The sequence below is a fragment of the Pseudochaenichthys georgianus genome, unplaced genomic scaffold (genome assembly GCF_902827115.2).
Source record: "Pseudochaenichthys georgianus unplaced genomic scaffold, fPseGeo1.2 scaffold_180_arrow_ctg1, whole genome shotgun sequence".
Lineage (NCBI taxonomy): Eukaryota > Metazoa > Chordata > Actinopteri > Perciformes > Channichthyidae > Pseudochaenichthys > Pseudochaenichthys georgianus.
In genome coordinates, this window is record NW_027262575.1 from 213,625 (window position 1) to 235,885 (window position 22,261).

At 47.8% G+C, this 22,261-nt stretch overlaps 1 protein-coding gene across 1 annotated transcript in view; it reads right to left on the reverse strand.

Moving 5' to 3' along the window:
• LOC117441582 (zinc finger protein 271-like) overlaps positions 1-22,261 on the reverse strand; it is a 450,813-nt gene that overhangs the window by 39,505 nt on the left and 389,047 nt on the right. The window lies entirely within an intron of this gene.

Consider the following 22,261-nt stretch of genomic DNA (forward strand, 5'->3'; position numbering starts at 1 on the left):
CGTTATGTCAGGGTCCCTGTCGTCACTTTCCAACGCAAGGGGGGTCCCTTTTGCGTCGAGTTTCAACTATCAGGGCAACCTGGTCTCACCAGAATACGTGACTCCACCACGACTCCTTAACACCGCAGTACGTGGTGGAGTCACGGACTCTGCTACATCTACATGTCTGCACCACGCAAACAACCCCAATGTAAAGTGAATGAGGCTCCTTTGTCGTGGTGCACACACACATTTCTACAACGTCCCGCTGTGAGCTTTTATTCTATAAAACGTTTTTAAAATCTACTTTATAGCTTGTAGTAACTCGCGGGAGGCTTCTTTTATTTTATTTGTATTCATAATACATTTTATTTTTTGTCAGAATGTATTATGGTACATTAGTTACACATTTTTGTTCTCAAAAAACAGTGCATTGTGGGTAATACAACTGTGATTTTTATTAAATTAGTTAGTTGTTAAGGAAGGCCAGAGCTTCAGCTGTGTCCAATAGATTGTTCCCTTTAGCTAATGTTATTTAAAAGATAATTATATTCCTATTTGATCATGTCCCCTTTATTGTAGGCCAATATTACAAACAAATATTTTTTCGAAGTTTAGAATTGCAGAAGACACTACACTACCCAGAATCCTCAGCTATCGTTCCGCTTTGCTCGACAAACCCCGTGATTAGTCCTCAAGCTCTGTGATTGGTTGACCACCAACTGCATTCCATATGAAAAAATAAAATATAAGAATATAAAAGTGGTTGCTTTACTCTTTGAAAGTCATCATATGAATGCATCGTAATAAATGGTTTGGCTGCATTAAATATTACACATCTGTCGTAGTTCTTTATTTAACTCCAGAGATCGGGCTTCAGAATAGACCGGAAACCGTTCTGTTTTAATTTCACAATAAAGTCAGTAGTTGTTACGTCCCGATTAGGGGAAGAGGAATGCAACATACACCAGTATGGAATTGGTAAAGTTACAAGGATTTATTTATACAACAAGTTAAGCAAAAAGGCAGGCAAACGGCCGGGCACAAAGAAAAGATGCCAAAAGGGTGCAGGTTAAACTAAAAGCAAACAAAAGGAGGACTCTAATAAAATGAGCCTGTTCAAAATAGAGATAAGGATTTGCAACAAAACGAAGAACAAAAAGAGACTGTAGACAAACACAGCTATCTGTGAGTACAACAACTCAACTAACCTACGCTAAACACCATAAATCACAATAACAGTAACCACTACCACATGAAGTGCACAGTTAACAGCAAGAAGCGTGAGGCATCTGTACACACACACAACAGAGCCTCTCGAATAATGACAGCCGACCGTCTTTATAGTCCTCCCCCGGAAGGTGTGCGCTGGTTGTGCGCTGGGATTGGAGCGCCTGTCAGCTCCAATCACAGTCTTCGGGGCGGACCAGAGGATGGGCAGCCAATGACATCAGGGCCACTGCACAGTTAATTTACATATCACCCAGACAGAGTAAATAGGACCGGGGAATCAGCGGCCGTAACACCCCCTCCCTTAAGACAAAAGCCCACAGGGTTTGTGAAACCATACACTTCACAATACGGGTATACAACACAGCAACACACATACAACACAAGAAACACAGAACACATCACTACAGTCTGGACAAGGCATCTGCGAACACGTTCTTTGAACCCTTTTTGTGACGGATTGGTAGGTTGTAGTCCTGGACGATCAGAGCCCACCGCATGAGACGCTGGTTGTGATTGTACATGCGTGACAGAAAAACGATGGGGTTATGATCGGTGAACACTACGACTGGCAAAGAACTGGATCCGACATCAACTTCTGTGCTGGAGAGCTAACAACAAAGCAAGGGTCTCTTTTTCAATGGTAGAATAACAGACGTGGTGCTTTTTAAACCTACGGGAGAAATAGCCGACGGGATGATCAACTCCCTCAGCATCCTCCTGCAGTAGAAGAGCACCGGTCCCCACTGCACTGGCATCCACCTCGACTGTAAAGGGCTTGGCAAGGTTGGGAGCGGCGAGCACAGTGGCTTAAGAGGGTTTTCACACACTCAAATGCGTGTTGGCACTCGGGGGTCCAAACGCAGTCCACCTTGGGACTTATCAAACTAGGGAAAGGGCTACAGTGGAAAAGTTGCGGCAAAAACTGCGGTAATAGCCGGCCATACAGAGGAAACGGCGAAGGTCACTCCTGGTGGCGGGCACAGCATATTCAGCCACCACAGCAACCTTAGTCGGACCTCGCCTTGCCCAACCTGCTTTCCTAAGTATGTGACAGTGGCTTTACCAAACTCACATTTGGCCAGGTTTAGAGTAAGGGACGCCTGTGCGAGACGAGTGAAGACCTGCTCTAGAATCTGCATGTGCATTTCCCAGGTGGGCGTGTACACGATGAGGTCATCTAGGTACGCGTTACAGTTACTTATACCCGACAAGACTGCGGCGGCGTTACACATACCAAAAGCCATGACTGTGTATTGTAGGAAGCAATCGGGCGTGGCGAAGGCGGAGATTTTAGATGCGCGGTCTGTTGAAGGTACCTGCCAGTAACCTTTAAGCAGATCCAGTCTGCTGAAATATTTAGCAGAACCTAAATTATCTATGCAATCCTCCATCCGCGGTAACAGTCTGACACCGTAACAGCATTCACTTTACGATAGTCAGTGATGAAGCGCGGAGAACCATCAGATTTAGCCTCTCCAAGGCACGGAGCGCACCATGGGCTCGAGCTCTGTGTGGCTAAACCATTACGTACGAGATACTCAGCCTCCTGTTTTATAAGTGCGCGCTTTGTGGGATTAGCGCGGTACGGATGTTGTTTAATTGGCTTTGCGTCTTTTACATCGATGTCATGTTCTATCACAGTGGTTTGTGTCGACATCATGGAAGAGGCACGGGAGATGAGCCACTAACTGAGTTATGTCATGCTGTTGCCCCCCGGCAGATGATTTAACGAAGCCGGCAGTGTCTTTATCCTCTCAGAGTTACATAATCGGGCACCCGGCTGGTGATGTGAACGCATCACCAAGCCGTCGTCGGATGGGTCGGAACTATCTCTGGCTATCAACGTGGAAACAGCAACTCTTTGACTATCCAACACTGGAGGCTGGCTATTGGCGGCTGTGCGGGAATGAAAGCGCTTCAGCATATTGACATGACACACGCACGTTTTACGGCGTCTTTCTGGAGTACAAATGACATAATCCGTGTCACTGAGACAATCGTGGATTTCGTACGGACCGAGGAATTTGGCGGAGAGCGCAGAGCCAGGGATAGGCAATAGTGCGAGGACCTTATCTCCTATCACAAAGGGCCTATGGACAGAGGCACGGTCATAATTACGCTTCATAACGGCTTGAGAAGCGGAGAGAGCCTCTCTGGCGAGTGAGTTTGCCCGATGAAAACACTCACGAAACTGGCTAACGTAGTCTAATTTCACATTTCGAGTTGTTCCGTCGAGCTCCCGCTGGATTTTATCATCCCCAATGAGATGTAGGAACGTCGTCAACACATCCTCACTCCCAGGTCGGCCTATGTTGACGTTATGTCAAGTCCCCTGCCGGCTTTTTCCAACGCAAGGGGGGGGGGCCTTAGAGTCCATTTTCAGCTTTCCGGGATGTCCATATGCTTCTATGGACACTCATGGAAGCACGGCATTCGTTTGTGTCGACTGCCCTTAAAGGCAATGAGAGCGTCCATTCTCATTGGATAACGGAGAATTGTACACCCGGAAGTAAGTATTCCTCTTACTGTCGATTGATTTTACAGTGATATCTGCACTACTCATCGACTAAAAAACACCATATTATCCTTGTTGATTACACAACATTGATTGGTTTAAATTGTGTGCAATGCTTTTGTATTGTAAAGGATGGCAGAAGACACTACACTACCCAGAATCCCCAGCTATCGTTTGGACTACACCATAAGCTCTGTTTGACATCACGTGATCTTCAAATTTCTCCCTGCAGAAAAAAAACATGGCCGAACTTCGTTTTATTCTCGTGGAAAATGCCTATTTTAAAGTTAGTTTGGCCATTAAAATGCGTTTTGATGTCATTTGATGCGAGAAATATGAGTTGTTATTTCAGATTATGTGTGCAGTGGATGTACATGATCTTTAGCTTGCTAGTTATTACGAAGATTATTTCAGGAAATTGCGTCCAACGTTTTCATTGTTACCAAGGTGGTTGCTAGGGACGCTGCTATCGATATTATTTCTGTTATGTTGTGTAACTGTTTAATGGTGTTATCTTTATTGCTACCCCCTTCCCCGTCAATGTATAGTGTTGGTCCACAGCGCAAACGTATTAGTTTAACAAAATCCGCATCTAAAGATACGTTATTTTTCCCCTGTGCAATTCCAGTCTCACATCTCACAGCACATCGTCATTAACAAATACCGGAAACAGACCGAAAACATTTAAAAAAAAAAAAAAAATACCTTATTCCGAGTGTGCTTGCTTTTCTCTTTGAAAGTCATTACATAACGGCATTGTAATACACGGTTTGGCTGCATTACATATTACATATCTGCCGTAGTTCTGTATGTATAGAGCCCTGATGAGAAGACCTCTAGACAAACATGAGGAACTGAAAACGTGACGTGGATCATAAATATATCAGCCATTAAACAACATCTTACATTTCTTTTCACACAATGCGTCTCCTTGCAGTATCAACACTAATTCGGCTGACTTTTATATTTGATCCAATTGGTAGATAGGCTGTATTTACACCATAAAGGTGCACAGCTGATATAAAGGGACACCTGGTTGTTAAAGCATGTTATTGAATTTGAATTGAATTTATTATTAGATATTAATAGGATCCCTATAAAGTATGTTCATTACTCGTTATTCTCTACTAATAGTTAATTAAAGACTGTATATAATGACTATTTTGCACATCCCGTTCAAGATTTCAAGATGTTCTAAGGTTTATTGACATATCATATAGGCCTACACAACTATGGTGTAGTTCTGCACTGAATGAAAAACTTGGGTCGCAGGTTCCTCAACAGTGCATTACAAGACATCTATCAATATGTGTGCATACCTCCAGCAATGTTAACTATGTTGAAGCACTTATTTTAAATGATATTATACATAATATAAATAACCCTCGGAGCACACTCTCCAATCACAGAGCTTGAGGACTATCACGGGGTTTGTCAAACAGAGCACATGGTGTAGTCCAAACGATAGCTGGGGATTCTGGGTAATGTAGTGTCTTCTGCCATCCTTTACTCAGAACAAATATTTGTTTCTCCAAATCGAAGGGGAAAAATACAAAAGCATTGCACACAATTTAAACCAATCAATGTTGTGTAATTAACAAGGATACTCTGGTGTTTTCTAGTCGATGAGTAGTGCAGATATCACTGTAAAATCAATCGTCAGTAAGGGGAATATTTACTTCCAGGTGTACGATTCTCCGTTATCCAATGAGAATGGACTCTCACATTACCTTTAAGGGCAGCCGACACAAACGAATGCCGTGCTTCCATGAGCGTCCATAGAAGCATATGGACATCCCGGAAAGCTGAAAATGGACTCTAAGGCCCCCCCCCCTTGCGTAAGAAAAAGCTGGCAGGGGACTTGACATAACGTCAACATAGGCCGACCTGGGAGTGAGGATGTGTTGACGTCGTCACCTCCTCGGTCGACCACAGTGTGCTTTTCTTCGACGTTGCCATTTTTGTAGCTCCTCCGTTTACAAAAATGCTGCAAGCTTGCTTCTAGATATATATATGCGACGCTAGGGATGATCTCGTGCGCGATCTTGTGACGATTCTCTCTGACCAATCAGCAGTCGAGAGTGTTGACGTCACTAGTTCAGCCCTGGCCTGATAGAACCACGATTTGATGGGGCCGGAAAAAGAGGGAAAAAGTACCCGCTAGCCGGTGCTAGGCTGTATGGAAAGGCCACCAAAAACTGGCCTGGCCGCATGAGGACGATTAAGGACGCTTAAACGGGGCTACCCGCTGCAGTGGAAATGCGCCATTAGTGGACCGCGGGGCGTGTGGCTGAAAACGAGCTCCGCAGGACGATTCCTGAACAGCCTCGCGTGCTGCAAACAAAACGAAGCGGATTCCCTCATCCCAGTTTTTTTCCGTTTCCATACAGTACTTCCGCAGCATACTTTTCAGTGTCTGATTCCACCGTTCTAACGCCCCCTGAGGCTCTGGGTGGTACGCACTGGATATAACGTGTTTCACCGGTAGTGTTTGAAGGACCTGTTTGAACAACTTGGACTTAAAATGCGTCCCTTGGTCACTCTGGATTACACGCGGAATTCCAAATGTGGAAAAGAACTTTGTCAGAGCCTTAACGACAGCAGCGGAAGTAATACTGCGCAGCGGAATAGCTTCAGGGAAACGAGTGGACGTACACATTATGGTGAGTAGATACTGTTGACCAGTTTTTGTACGGGGTAGAGGGCCAACACAATCTATTAACACTCTGTCAAATGGCTCACCTATGGCAGGTATAGGATGTAACGGAGCCTGAGGAATTACTTGGTTCGGTTTACCGAAACGAAACACTTTACAAGCGTTGGATCCGCCCTCTGCGCAGCGAGTAGACACTCGCGTGTCGAACCATCAATAGTAATAGCTGGGCCAGCAGGTTGCGCTGGTTCAGCGGCCACTTCAGGGGGAGGGGAAGCCACCATTTCTGGCTTTTCCTCCGGCACCTTTTCATCTGAAAACATCGTCCCAAACATGGTATCAGTTAGCGACACAGCAGAGTCACTCTTACGCGCCTGTGCGTGGGTGATAACACAAATGGGGGAATTTATTACCTCAGGCGATGCGGACTGAGGAGAGTCCACTATTTCAAGCGCAGGAGTTACTTTACCACCTGTAATATCATTTCCCATTAGGAAAAGAAACCCTGTAAAGGTAATTCTGGACACAGCGACAGGGAAAAAGCCAGTGATTGATTTTGATTGTACATGCACATTGTGTACGGGCCGTGGCCAGGCCCACCTTAACCTGCCATCAGGCCCTGGGGCTGATAGGTTTTGTAGGCCCCCTATTTAAACAACAAATGAAAGTCATTTATAGCCTCGGCAGGCTCTGTGATCACACTTCTCCACTCTGCTCTGCGTGCGCCTGGTCCTCTCCTCCAGACGAGTGACGTATCGGGCCTCCCTCATGTATTTGTCCGGTTGCCGTTGGCTCCCCTCCACGTAGCAAGTCCTCGTCGTCCTCTAATCTCCTCCAACAGATAATGTCCCTCCTGTCTGTTTTTCCTCTCCCGCTACTCCATCGCTATCAGAACCAGACGGCCTACTTGGCTCCGAGGCCCCGCGGCCGCTCGGTACAGAACTCATCCGTCCTTCCTCCTCATCCCGGCCTACAGGTTTAAAATAACCTGTAAGCTTCGGCATGTTTTGTAATGGCTGCTTGTCTCGAAACTCCTTTTCCCTCAACAATTTCCTTTCCGAGTGCCACTCTCAAACTTTCTCTCCTAAACAACCTTCATCTGTCACTCAATCACTCGCAATTTGAATAAGTCACATGTGAAACATATTCTCATTCTGATCGGCTGTTAAGTGGTGCCCACTGACTGTTACGGAGTCATCTCTGGAATTCATCGATCTGATTGATTAGCGGAGCAAATGATCAAAATACTACGGAGGGAAGATATTTTAGTTTGGATTACTGGTCTGGGGGAAGCTCGCGAGTGTGTGTGTGTGTGTGTATACGTGTGTTTGTGTATTTTTGCGTCTGTGTGTATTGTGTTTGTTTCCCGGGGAAAACCCTCACAAGAAACACCGGCTGTTGTTCTGCCTGCTGTGACGTCAAGTTACTCCGCTCTCCGCTTGTAATTATGCCGAAGCTTCAACGTTGTATTTATCATCTGAATTTGCCGAAACAAGTTTAACATTCTGAAAGCCAAGACTTTGTTTATTTGAAACCAGATGAAAACAAACTGTGACGGACCCTGCCGTGTTATCTATGATTACTATACGCCTTACATTCATAACGTCAGCCGGAGGGAGGGGGAGTGAGTGGCGAGTGAGAGCTGTCATCTTCCCTTTACAAGCTTCAAAAATGTATTTATCGTGTGATTTTGGAAATAAAAGTTTCATATTCTGAAAGCCAAGACTTTGTTTATTTAAATGTTTTTTTAAAAACATCCGAAATAAAAACTTTTTTTTTTTAATTACATTTTTTTTAAAAACTTTTTTATTGGCTCGTGATAGGCCCCTGATCTCCGTAGGCCCCTGGGCTTCAGCCCAGGTCAGCCCGTGCATTAAGGAGGCCCTGGCCGTGGCACATAACCCATCTCAATGCCACATAACATAGAGCCATACCCACACGCTGACTGTTCGGAAAATGGCAGGGCAGATGCTACACAGACTGTGAGCCTCCAGTGTCTCGTAAAATGCGTGTTAGCAGGTTTAGACTTATACCTTTTGTCTCCTGCAGCAGAAAAGTGAATAATCTCAGTAGTTTAAGTTTAGCCATTCATCACGGCGTTATTTATTATAGGCACACATCTCAAGAGGCTTGAGGACAGAGAGAGAAGGGGCGTGACTTCCAATGGTCTTATACTCCAGGTAGTGACATCATCAATCATGTGGTACAGCGCTAACCAATGAACACAGTAGTAGTCGCAGCTACTTACATACACAATATATGGCACACAGTAATACATGGAGTCATACACTATACATGTCTCTGTATGTTATATCTCAACACTCCCACTTATGAATTATGTTCTTACTGTATACCTGTTCATATTTAATTAACAAAACAAAAACATGGTTCAAATGATTTAAATGTGCACTTTTTCAACACATGTTACACACCAAACATGATCCCTTCAAATGTCCTCAGCTTCAGTTTGGAAACAGGCTTGGTCTTCACATCTGCAACCATGTTAGGTGCATCTTCAGTGTAATCTAACTTTTGGTCACGAGGCGTGTCCCTTACCCTACACTCCTGCATGTCAACACGTTCCCGTATCTTTTCCACACATCTCTTTTGTGATACTTTCACACCGCCGTCAGACTGAAATCCATGCCCAGGAAATGATTTCATCTCCTAAATCCTTCATTTTAAATGTTGTGGAAAGCATGTTTTTCACTTTCTCTAAAATCTTGGTGCTGCTGCTGCGATGATAAGATCATCGACCCAGATAGCAAGTATTACTTTCCCCTCTTTGGACTCCTTGGAGTACACGCAGTGCAGCCGGGTTCTGTGTGAAATTGTCATCTGTTAAGCATTCATGCAACATCGTATTGCAATTTCGCCCTGACCGCTTCAGGCCGTCGATTGACTTCTCTAGCTCACACTCTAGCTTTCCTCCCTCCTTTACATAACCCTCAGGTTGGTCCATGTACATGTGGTGATCGATGGGTGCATGCAGGCAGGCCGTCTTTACATCCATCTGGTGTAATCAAACCCTCTCGGGCGGCCTTCTGCATTAATACACGTACACTTGTCAGGTTGGCTGTTGGTGAGAATGTCTCCCGTAATCTATCCCCGCCCTCTGACTGTATCCTTTCGCTACGAACCTGGCTTTGTACTTGTCGTGTCCGTCAACGTCTCCCTTACCTGAATAGACCCTTTACTCCCCACTGTTTTCCGGCCCTCGGGCAATTTTGTCTGGTAAAAGTCTGATTGTCTTCGAGAGACTTCATTTCCTCATCCATGGCTTGTCCCCAGCTTTCTGACTCAGTCGAGGTCATGGCCTCTTTAAAGGTCAGAGGTCACCGCAAACTGCTCTGTAACAATAATCTATACTAGTGAGTGTGTTATCCTCTTCATCACCATCTTCCTGAGTATAATCTCTGGGTACTCTGGGGGTTTGCACTCCCTACTGGGATACCTCCCACTGTCTGAGGCATGTGACGCCACCCTAGGGTGCCATCATCCTCTGGTGCTGACTGTGGAGCGTTAGCTTGTACCTCTTTGCTCAGTACACTAGGCTGTGGGGCCTTTACTCCCTCTTCACAGTCTTCCTCCGAATCCTGTTCTAACCTCTGTGTCTGAGTCTCGCTATCACAAGTTGTGCTGGTGATAAACTTTACTAGTCTGTGCTTCTGCACCTCCTCTTTGTCGGGGTAGTAAACTAGATAGGCGGGCTTCCCTTGTCATGCCCTACAACACGTCCTTTCTCACACCTAGTGTCTAATTTTCCCCTGTCCTGTTGGTACGCATAGCACACTGCTCCAAACGTATGCATCCTAGCTAAGTTACACTTCTTCCCTGTCAGTGCTGAATATGGCGTAGTGCCCGTGTGCTTATTCAAACACCGGTTTCTGGTATGGGCTGCTTCCTGAATGGCGTAGTGCCAAAGGCTTTTAGGCAGATCCCTGTCAATAAGCATACATCTGGCCGTTTCAAAAAGAGTGCGCCCTTCTCTTTCAGCTGTCCCGTTCTGATGTAGGGAATAAGGACAAGACGTCTCATGTCTGATCTCGTTCTTTCTCAATAGTGTCTGAAACTCCTCACGAGTGAACTCAGTCCCGTAATCTGACGCATTTCACCGTCCCATAGGGAGCTACATCTGCCAGGTACTTCTCAGAGGCTTGAACTGCGTCACTCTTCGCTTTCAGGAGATAAACAAACACTGCCCCTGTACACACATCTGTAGACGAGTGCATTTACTTGAAGCCATTCATGGACTCGTTATTAACTGGACCAGCGAGATCAGTGTTCACCAACTCAAGTGGTGCGTTTGCTTTATCGGTCGGATCTCTGTTTCTCGTTGGGTAAACTTTCCCTCTGCATACCGTACACTCTTTATCAGGCTTACGCTTTGTACCCTTAATATGCATACCATTACCAACAGTTACATCCTGCAGCTTTAACACATCCTCATCGTTACAGTGACCCACAATCCCATGCCACGTTTGGATATCATGGCTGACATGACGCTTATCTTCAACATCACACTCTGTTTGCAAATAGTACATTTTCTTACGTACATAAATGTCAAACCTGGTACCATCCGGTGACATCAGAGCATCTTTTCCTTCGTCGAAGAACACTCAATATCACGCCACACTTATTGTGTCTACTTCTTTCTCCATGTATTCTTTCTTTTAATCTTTATTTTATTAGCTTTTCTTTTTAATGACTGATTTTAAATGCCATTTTCTTAATGTCTTTCATTTTTTGTAAAGCACTTTGAATTGCCTTGTGTTGAAAAGTGCTGTATAAATAAACTTGCCTTGCTTTTGTTGCAGTCAGGGGAGAGGAGGGGCTCAGAAAACTGAAATCTGTATTGTTTCATCGTTTTTCCTTCTAATCTTGTATTCTTTTCTAAACCACACACTGTTATTTACTCAACAATAACACACAATTATCCTTGTGTTTATTTATTTGTTTGATTAATAAACACAAGTTGGAGTCCGTCAGGACCGAGGGTCGGAGCAGCTCATAGTAGTTGCTTTAGAGAATTTTACACCCAGAAGTAAGTATTCTCTCCGCTTCGCTTGACAAACCCCGTGATAGTCCTCAAGCTCTGTGATTGGATGTTTGAATGGCAGTGCGCCGAGGGTTACGGCGAGCGTCAAACAGCACTTTGAAATAGGATGGAACCACGGCAGACTGTCCAAAACTGGATTTGAACGGGTCCAGGAGCCGTTCTCGGGTACTCGTCTGGCTTTTGGAGGTCCATGGAGCCTCCAAAAGGCTCCTAAGAGAAGGAGTCGCAAGTCCAGGCCAGCAGCCCGAGCCCCAGCAGCCATGGTTCCGACTCCAGTACTGGCTCTCCGGCCGACGCCAGCTCCCCGTGTTCTGTCGGCGAACCGACCGTCTCAAGTCTCCTCTCGAGTCACCTCTCGAGTCCCCTCTCGAGTCTCCTTTCGAGTCACCTGTTACGAACCCACTAGGGATGAGGAAGGTAACACACACCAGATGGTTTTGGTAATAATTATAAAAGGGTTTAATGAATAACAACAAAAAGGTGTACAACAAAAGGAGAACAAAAGCAGCCTTCGTCAAACAAAGGAGCCAAAAGGGCGCAGGGATAATAACAGAAGGAGGACTCTAAAGGTGAGCCTACTCACACACCTGTAATCACTATCAATCACCACTAATGGAAGGAGGCTGCGGGGAAATGCAGCTAACAAAGGGAAACGACACACACTACTCTGAGCACATATATCATCACGCTAACACAAGTTCTAACAAGCCTAACGTGTCCACGACACAGGAGCAAAATGAGTGAGGCGTCTGATCGCAGCAGAGCCTCCCGAGTGATAGGTGTCCAGACTTTGTCAATATGGTCTCGCTGCGGCCGCGGCAAGTACACAACACTACACGACACGCCCCCTACACGACACGCCCACCTGACACGACACTACGGTGGCTGAGTCCGTACATAGCAGATTAAAAACGAATTGCAAATGTTATTGTAGCATTTTAAGCAACTATTAGGCAAATAAATGAATAACCAAGTCGATCCGTTTGAGAACCCCTTGTCCCATTTTGATGGTTGACATCTCATTTGAACAGTCAAAGCCTCATTTTATAATTTTATAATAAGTCAAAGATATGTTTACTGTATAGGATTCATCTTCCTATTATACACACATGCATTTCCAAACATCTGGACTACCTATGTTGCAAATGTATTATCTTTTCAATTCACACACGGCATCTATTGCACGTCTGTCCGTCCTGGGAGAGGGATCCCTCCTCTGTTGCTCTCCCTGAGGTTTCTCCATGTTCCCTTAAACTGTGGGTTTTCTCCGGAAGTGTTTCCTTGGGCAGAGGGTCTAAGGACAGAGGGTCTGAGGACAGAGGGTCTAAGGACAGAGGGTCTGAGGACAGAGGGTCTAAGGACAGAGGGTCTGAGGACAGAGGGTCTGAGGACAGAGGGTCTGAGGACAGAGGGTCTAAGGACAGAGGGTCTAAGGACAGAGGGTCTGAGGACAGAGGGTCTAAGGACAGAGGGTCTGAGGACAGAGGGTCTGAGGACAGAGGGTCTGAGGACAGAGGGTCTGAGGGCAGAGGGTCTGAGGACAGAGGGTCTGAGGACAGAGGGTCTGAGGACAGAGGGTCTAAGGACAGAGGGTCTAAGGACAGAGGGTCTGAGGGCAGAGGGTCTAAGGACAGAGGGTCTAAGGACAGAGGGTCTGAGGGCAGAGGGTCTGAGGGCAGAGGGTCTAAGGACAGAGGGTCTAAGGACAGAGGGTCTAAGGACAGAGGGTCTGAGGACAGAGGGTCTAAGGACAGAGGGTCTAAGGACAGAGGGTCTGAGGGCAGAGGGTCTAAGGACAGAGGGTCTAAGGACAGAGGGTCTAAGGACAGAGGGTCTGAGGGCAGAGGGTCTAAGGACAGAGGGTCTGAGGACAGAGGGTCTGAGGGCAGAGGATCTAAGGACAGAGGGTCTGAGGACAGAGGGTCTAAGGACAGAGGGTCTGAGGACAGAGGGTCTAAGGACAGAGGGTCTAAGGACAGAGGGTCTAAGGACAGAGGGTCTGAGGGCAGAGGGTCTGAGGGCAGAGGGTCTAAGGACAGAGGGTCTAAGGACAGAGGGTCTAAGGACAGAGGGTCTGAGGACAGAGGGTCTGAGGGCAGAGGGTCTAAGGACAGAGGGTCTGAGGACAGAGGGTCTAAGGACAGAGGGTCTAAGGACAGAGGGTCTGAGGGCAGAGGGTCTAAGGACAGAGGGTCTAAGGACAGAGGGTCTAAGGACAGAGGGTCTGAGGGCAGAGGGTCTAAGGACAGAGGGTCTAAGGACAGAGGGTCTGAGGGCAGAGGGTCTAAGGACAGAGGGTCTGAGGACAGAGGGTCTAAGGACAGAGGGTCTGAGGACAGAGGGTCTAAGGACAGAGGGTCTAAGGACAGAGGGTGTCGTATTGTCATACTGATATTCTGTACAAACTGTGAAGACCACTGAGACAAATGTAACATTTGTGATATTGGGCTATAAATAAACATTGATTGACTGTATATTATAAAAATGCTTGTCATGTAGGCATACTGGAGATGGAAAGGCTTTAGTCAGTGTTGTAGCTGAGATTCTTAACATTCCAATGATGTATGGGATGTATTAATAACTTTCATGAGACCCAAGGTCGCTTTAAAAATAAGAACAGGAGTAGAAACAAACATAACGAAAGGCAGTCAGACGAACAGTTAGACAGACAGAACAACAAATAGATTAGGGCCAAGGGCCTTAGTAAACAGATGGGACTTGAGGGCCCTTTTGAAGGCGTCAAGCGTGGGGATGTTGCAGATCTCTGCAGGGAGAGCGTTCCAGAGGGGGGGGGGCTGCCACACTGAAGGCTCTGTCCCTGAAGGATCACAGGTTGGTGCGGGGGGCCAGAGTCTCAAGACGGCAGGTTCCGGGGTAGGGCATGTGGGAATTGTATTGATTTGATACAAGCAAGCCAGTGTTTCATCGTGTACTTTCAACTACAGTATACGGTCCGGCAAGTTCAGCATTCACTGTGACGAATATAAAATAAGACACTGATACCGTTTTCCTCAATGAACATTTATTGACAGAACATCATGTGGAAAATCAGAGGGGCACCATTCAAGCTGGTCTGCTTAAAAAATGGATCCCAACAGTAAAAATCAACATGATTTTAAATACACATGTAATCAGCCAGGATTGACCTGCAGGAGGTTAAAGCCTATTTAAAAACTCCTCGGAATCCAAAGCTCTTCGGAAGCTTTCACAAGTCCTTCAGCCTTTAGTGTGCTTCCTCACTCATGTTCTTGGTGAGGTAAATCAAATCAAATCAGGTTTTATTTATATAGCACATTTATAAAGGATGTTTGGTGGAGCCAAAGTGCTGTACATATAATAAAAATAGCCTACAGTAGAGACACTTTACAGCAAATACAACAACACAGACCCTCTGTCCTCAGACCCTCTGTCCTTAGACCCTCGGTCCTTAGACCCTCACAAGGAAACACTTCCAGAGAAAACCCACAGTTTAAAGGGAACATGGAGAAACCTCAGGGAGAGCAGCAGAGGAGGATCCCTCTCCAGGACGGACAGACTGCAATAGATGCCGTGTGTAAATCCAAGAGATAATACATTTTACAGCATATAGACCGAATGTTAGGAAATGCATGTGTCTGTAATGAGAAGATGAATCCAAGAGGATGTCAGCTACAATCCTGTGGAAGCCATCAGGGAAGCAGCATGGCGAGACCCAGGCAGGACCGCAGAGACGGGTTCAGCCACGACCCGAAGTCCACGACTTAATCCAGAACTCAGGATAGAGGATCCAGGACACAGGACTACAGCAAGAGGATCAGCCTCGACTCCGGATCCCGGCGTAGATATAGATACAAAACAAGAACAAATGTGGCTGGGTTAATGGGAACAAGAGAAGACACAGACACAGACAGAGAGAGGGAAGGTCATTGGATAAAAGTTATGCTTGATAACCCTCTAGAAGGATCTCATGAACTTCCCACTCAATCTATCAAGACCTTTCCTAGCTCCTAACCCCTCAGTTCTATTAGATATAGATAAGAAACAGAGAGAGGGAGCACAACAACCTATCTCTGCGTCAGATGCACTCCCCCGCTTATCTAAGCGACTCTGTACCCCGTTACCCTCTACAAGGCCATAGACCAGCAGAGGGGACCGTTACCCTCTACAAGGCCATAGACCAGCAGAGGGGACCGTTACCCTCTACAAGGCCATAGACCAGCAGAGGGGACCGTTACCCTCTACAAGGCCATAGACCAGCAGAGGGGACCGCTACCCTCTACAAGGCCATAGACCAGCAGAGGGGACCGCTACCCTCTACAAGGCCATAGACCAGCAGAGGGGACCGCTACCCTCTACAAGGCCATAGACCAGCAGAGGGGACCGTTACTCTCTACAAGGCCATAGACCAGCAGAGGGGACCGCTACCCTCTACAAGGCCATAGACCAGCAGAGGGGACCGCTACCCTCTACAAGGCCATAGACCAGCAGAGGGGACCGTTACTCTCTACAAGGCCATAGACCAGCAGAGGGGACCGTTACTCTCTACAAGGCCATAGACCAGCAGAGGGGACCGCTACCCTCTACAAGGCCATAGACCAGCAGAGGGGACCGTTACCCTCTACAAGGCCATAGACCAGCAGAGGGGACCGCTACCCTCTACAAGGCCATAGACCAGCAGAGGGGACCGCTACCCTCTACAAGGCCATAGACCAGCAGAGGGGACCGCTACCCTCTACAAGGCCATAGACCAGCAGAGGGGACCTCTACCCTCTACAAGGCCATAGATCAGCAGAGGGGACCGTTACCCTCTACAAGGCCATAGACCAGCAGAGGGGACCGTTACCCTCTACAAGGCCATAGACCAGCAGAGGGGACCGCTACCCTCTACAAGGCCATAGACCAGCAGAGGGGACCGTTACCCTCTACAAGGCCATAGACCAGCAGAGGGGACCGTTACCCTCTACAAGGCCATAGACCAGCAGAGGGGACCGCTACCCTCTACAAGGCCATAGACTAGCAGAGGGGAAATGGGGGGTGGATAAGGGTTTTTAAGAATAAACCACAAGGGTCTAAAGGAGTTTTGTGAAACTAAACACATACACACACCAACCAACCTGGACAAAACATCGGTCAGCGGCGGCAGCGGCGGAAGCGGCGGAAGCGGCGGAAGCGGCGGAAGCGGCGGCAGCGGCAGCAGCGGCAGGGAGGGAACTTACTTTTTGTTCATTCAAATACTCAGCAGGCAAACATTTCTTGAATTCCTCCAACATAATCAATTCCCTCAGAGCGGTATAATCCGCGGCTTTACAGGAAGAAATCCACTTCGCAAACCACATCCCTTTTTCTCTGGCAAACTCCACATGAGTTTGGTTAGGACCCTTCCTAAGGTGTCTACATTTATGTCTGTAAGCTTCGGGAACGAGTTTGTACACTCTGAGGATGGCCGTTTTAATGGAGTCATAATCGAGTCCTTCCTCCAACGAAAGAGCAACCACGGCCTCCTGAGCTTTTCCATACAGTTTGCACTGTACCAGTAGAGCCCAGGCTTCAACCGGCCACCGCAACGCTGCAGCAATGCACTCAAATGCGCCAAAATACGCATCCACTTCAGTCTCCCTAAATGTTGGCACTAATCAGGGCCGGACTGGGACAATAAGTCAGGCTGGGAATTATACACCCAGCCAGGCCACTACCAGTTTTCTTTTGTGCCATTTTCCTGGATTTATTTGTCAATATTTACAGCGTTGCTGCCCATAGTGATAGCCCTAAACTTTAAATCTACTACCCCAGAATAAACATATGGACATGGGTTACTATTTAAAAAAAGTGTGCAAATCTATTTAGGAACCTGTCCATGTGAACATATTTTAAGTGGAGGTGGACCTCAAATCCTATAGGGGGGTCCGGGGGCATGCTCCCCCGGTAAGATTTGTTTTAAATGTTGGACTTAAATGCATCAATCTGGTGCACTCTGAGGGGGAAATAAAGAGACTACACCCATATGAAACAGAACTGTATACATTTAAATAATCATAACATCATAAGAACATGGCCATAACCAATAACATACTATCCAATATGAAAAAACATTGAAACTTGTTTATTTATTTGTTTTTGGTTCATTTATAGTTGTGAGTGTGTCTGTGCTCCTGAACCAGCCTCACCTGTCTCCCTCCTCTCCCCCTGCTCCTCTTTGAGGCAGCAAAGACTAGTTTTAGCTCTCAACACGTTTTTAAAGTTTATCTTACCTTTTTTCACCTAGTTAAATGCATTTTACTAATCACTCCCCCTTCAAATATGTGTTTACATAAATGGAGACCAATCCGTTTGAGACCCACAGAGAACTTAGACTAAGTTAACTATCTAAACACTCAGAGAGTCCTTTACCTCACCTGAGCTGTAGTTATCAGTCTCTCAGTCTGACAGGAGAGGACTCTCCTCCACCTTGTTGACAGCTCATTATATCCGTTAGCGCAGCTAGCTAGCACCAGATGCTAACAACAACAATACACGTAACCGGTGCGCGCACTTTCTCTCTCGCCCTCTCGCACCACACATACACCCTCCCGAGCTTGAATGACACACAGAGACCAATCGAGGGCATTAGTGTATGGTCTGTATGAAAGTGGCCATGTGGGCAGGCCACACCATGGAGACAGCCAGTCACCCTCTGTGAGGCAGAGTCAGACCCACATTTGCGCAGCGTTGCGTTCACAATACATACATAAAAAAAAGATTCCTCAGGTCAGCAGGCCACTTAGCAGGCCTGGCCATCGGGAAACCTCCCGGTCCTCCCGATGGCCAGTCCGGGCCTGGCGCTAATGAGAGGTGTTTACTCACATCAAAGGCAGGTGGATGAGGGCCGGCGGCCGGGGCAAAAGCGCCGGATGCGTGCAGTTGTGAGTCCAACTCCAGCTGACGCAATCTTATTTTCTCCTCCATCTCCAACTTCCTTATTTCCAGCCGGAACTGCGTCTGCCTGCTCTGTCGCCTCCAACTGGAGACGTGCGAGACGGACCTTAGTTTAGCCCCCTCTCGGGAGTCTACTGAGCTACCAGAGGATAGGCGTTCATGGCGAGGCAACATGAGCGGTGGTGTAAACCGCCCGTCGTCCTCACTGTCACCACCCTCTTCCTGAGCAGCTGAAGGCTCCGCCTCAAGCCTCTGTGTCTCCCCATTCTCCGCTAGAGCATCAGACAGTGCAGGCAGTAGATTACCCCTTTTCACCAACTCATCCACAATGACAGCCTTTAGATCTGCTTTTAATAATTGTCTTGCCCCAGTGAGACTGAAGTGTTGAGCAATCTCTAACAGGTCTTCCTTACCACACTGATCCAGCTGCTCGAATGAAGGACTGATTACAAAGGACTCCAAATTAAAAGATGCCATACTCAAGGTGAACTGCACTCAAAGTTTTACCTAGTTGTTACCACCAAAACCCACTTATAACCCTACTCAAGTGCCGTTGGAGGTTCCGCTGGGGGTCCTGCCAAATCAATGTCCTGTCCCATTGGGGGTCCCGCCGACTACTCTTCTGCTGGGGGTCCTGCCAACCCTATGACCTGTCCCGTTGGGGGTCCCGCCGACTACTCTTCTGCTGGGGGTCCTGCCAACCCTATGTCCTGTCCCGTTGGGGGTCCCGCCGACTACTCTTCTGCTGGGGGTCCTGCCAACCCTATGTCCTGTCCCATTGGGGGTCCCGCCGACTGCTCTTCTGCCGGGGGTCCTGCCAACCCTATGTCCTGTCCCATTGGGGGTCCCGCCGACTGCTCTTCTGCCGGGGGTCCTGCCAACCCCATGTCCTGTTCCGTTGGGGGCCCCGCCGACGCCTGCTCCGTCGTGGGTTCCACTGACACCAGCCCAGGTTCCGTCCAGGGTCTCATCTACGTCTGACCCGCCAGGGGTTCCACCAGCTCCTGCCCGTCCTCGAGCCCGGCCCCATGACTTTCCCGGCCGCGGTCCTTGCCCTCGGGCCCGGCCCCCTGACTCTTCCAGCTGCGGTCTTCGCCCTCGAGCCCGGCCCCCTGACTCTTCCAGCCGCTGCCTTCGCCTTCATGCTCGGCACCCTGAGTTCGCCCGCGGTGGCCTTCGCCCCACCATGAACTCTGCCTTGCCCCCAGGCCGTCCGCCCGAGACCCTTTCCGGGTCCTCCGCTGTGCCCCTGGGCTGTCAGCCCAAACCCGTCCTCCAGACCCCCTCCACCCACCCTTTTGGCCCTAGTTTTGTATCTCCAGCCTGCAAAGAAAGCTTCGTAGGAATGCATCTTTCCATGAGGAATATACCAGATTTCTCAGTGATGTCATTGACAAAGGTTATGCTGAAGAAATGCCACAGGGGCAGCTGAAGCCAAAGGCGGGTAAAGTCTGGTATATACCTCATCATGGGGTCTACCACCCCAAGAAAAGAAAACTCAGAGTGGTCTTTGACTGTGGAGCATCATTCAAAGGCACATCCTTAAACTCAGAACTGCTGCAGGGTCCTGATCTCACTAACAGCCTTTTAGGAGTACTAACCAGATTCTGCCAGGAGCCAATAGGAATGATGGGGGACATCCAAGTGATGTTTCACCAAGTCAAGGTGCACGAAAAAGATACAGACTTTTTAAGATTCTTGTGGTGGCCAGGTGGGGACACAAGCCTTCCCCCTTCTGAGTACCGCATGACTGTGCATCTCTTTGGCGCTGTGTCATCACCCAGCTGCGCTAGCTACGCATTAAAAAGAACAGCAATGGATAATAGGGAGTACTTCAGACCTGAAGACACAATACTGAAACACATCTATGTGGATGACTGCCTAAAGTCTGTTGCTACAGAGGAAGAAGCTATCCTGCTGGCCAAAGACTCATAGCTGCATGTCAGAGGATGCATGTCTCTAAATGGATAAGCAACAGTCGCAGGGTGCTGACAGAGCTAAAGAAGTGAAGGAGCTGAACCCGGACAGAGATCCACTCCCAACTGAGAGAGCACTTGGAGTGCAATGGTGTGTGGAAGAGGACCATTTTACATTCAATGTCAGCATCAAACCACGACCACACACAAGGAGAGGAATGTGATCTATGCTGAGCTCCATCATGATGCTCTTGGGTTCCTTGCACCCTTCACTCTTCCTGCCAAGCTGCTATTACAAGAGCTGTGTAGCACTAGCTACGGCTGGGATGAGAAGATACCTGGTTAGTGTTCTAAGCAGTGGGTTACATGGAAGCTAGATCTTCAGAAGATGACTGACTTCAAGGTAAAAAGGTGCATCGAGCCCAATGACTTTGGCCAACAGATCCAAGCACAACTACACCATTTCTCAGATGCAAGTGAGCAGGGGTACGGCACAGTGAGCTACTTGAGACTGGGGAACCACAATAACAACATCCACGTGGCATTCATGATGGGAAAGGCAAGAGTAGCTCCTCTCAAGAAGATCACGATCCCCAGGATGGAGCTAGCTGCTGCAGTGCTGGCTACGAGAGTGGACACATTACTCAGAGCAGAGTTCTACAGTTGGAAAGCTCGATGTGTTGGACCGATAGCCAGTCTGTGCTCAAATACATTGCAAACCAAAACACAAGGTTTCACACATGTGTTGCAAACAGGATCTCCATCATCAGGGAGTCCACAGAGATAACCCAATGGCACTGTGTGAACACAAAGATCAATCCTGCTGATGTCGCCTCTAGAGGACAAAAAGCCGACACATGTATGGACAGCAGAACATGGATCCGTGGCCCAGAAACGCTCTGGAAGTCCGAAAAGGACCGGCTGCTGTTTCCCTGGAATCCATCTCTCTCTCCTGCGATGATTTAGAGGTCAAACGAAATGCTATTATCAACACAGTTATGGTCACATAAAACCCTACAGGCAAGCTACTCATGCATTTCAACAGCTGGAGAAAACTGAAAGTTGCAGTAGCACGGATCCTGAAGTTCAAAGAAGGCTTGAAACGGCTCGTTCTGTTAGGATTATGTTTTAAACAGGACCCAGGCGCAGGCAAGGACTGAAGATGTTTAAATAATTTATTGCTTCGGAGACTCAGGCAGGTTTGGTGATATGGAGGTCCGGAGTGGAGGTAGGCAGTGAGAGGCTGGACTGATTTACAAGGCAGGCAGGTATGATGCAGGAAGAAACAGGCAGGTTGGCTGGAAGCTCTGGTGGACGATGGCCGAGGGATTGCACTGGAAACACAAGAGAAACTAGTTACAAAAGGTACGGAATTACACGCAGACAGGATAGCTGAATGGGCAGCCAGGAGGATATACTACCACTGATGTAGAAAACAATCTGGCGGTGAGTTGCTGGGAGACTGGAGTAGATAAGCTGTGTCCTGATTAGATGATGAGGGACAGCTGAGTCGGACGGCCAGGTGAGAGCAATCAGGCTGCTGCCTGCAAGGGAAACCACACCCTCTCCACACACAGGGGAACAAACAGGAACACAGTTTGGACCGTGACAGTACCCCCCCCTCAACGGGAGCCTCCAGGCGAACCGCCAGGCTTATCTGGGTGGTCTCTGTGAAAGTCCCGAATGAGAGAGGGACCTAGAATGAGCTTGCGGGACACCCAGCTCCTCTCCTCAGGACCATAACCCTCCCAATCGACCAGATACTGGTACCCACGGCCCCGGCGACGAATGTCCAACAGCCGCCGGACTGTGTAGGCCGGGTGGTCATCAATAACAAGGGTGGGTGGAGGGGAGATGGCTGGAGGGCCCAAAGGGCTGGACAACACTGGTTTCAACTGGGACACATGAAAGGTTGGGTGAATTCTCATGGAGGGAGGCAGCTTGAGTCTAACAGCAGATGGATTGATTATGCGCTCGATCACATAGGGGCCAATGAAGCGTGGTTTCAACTTCTT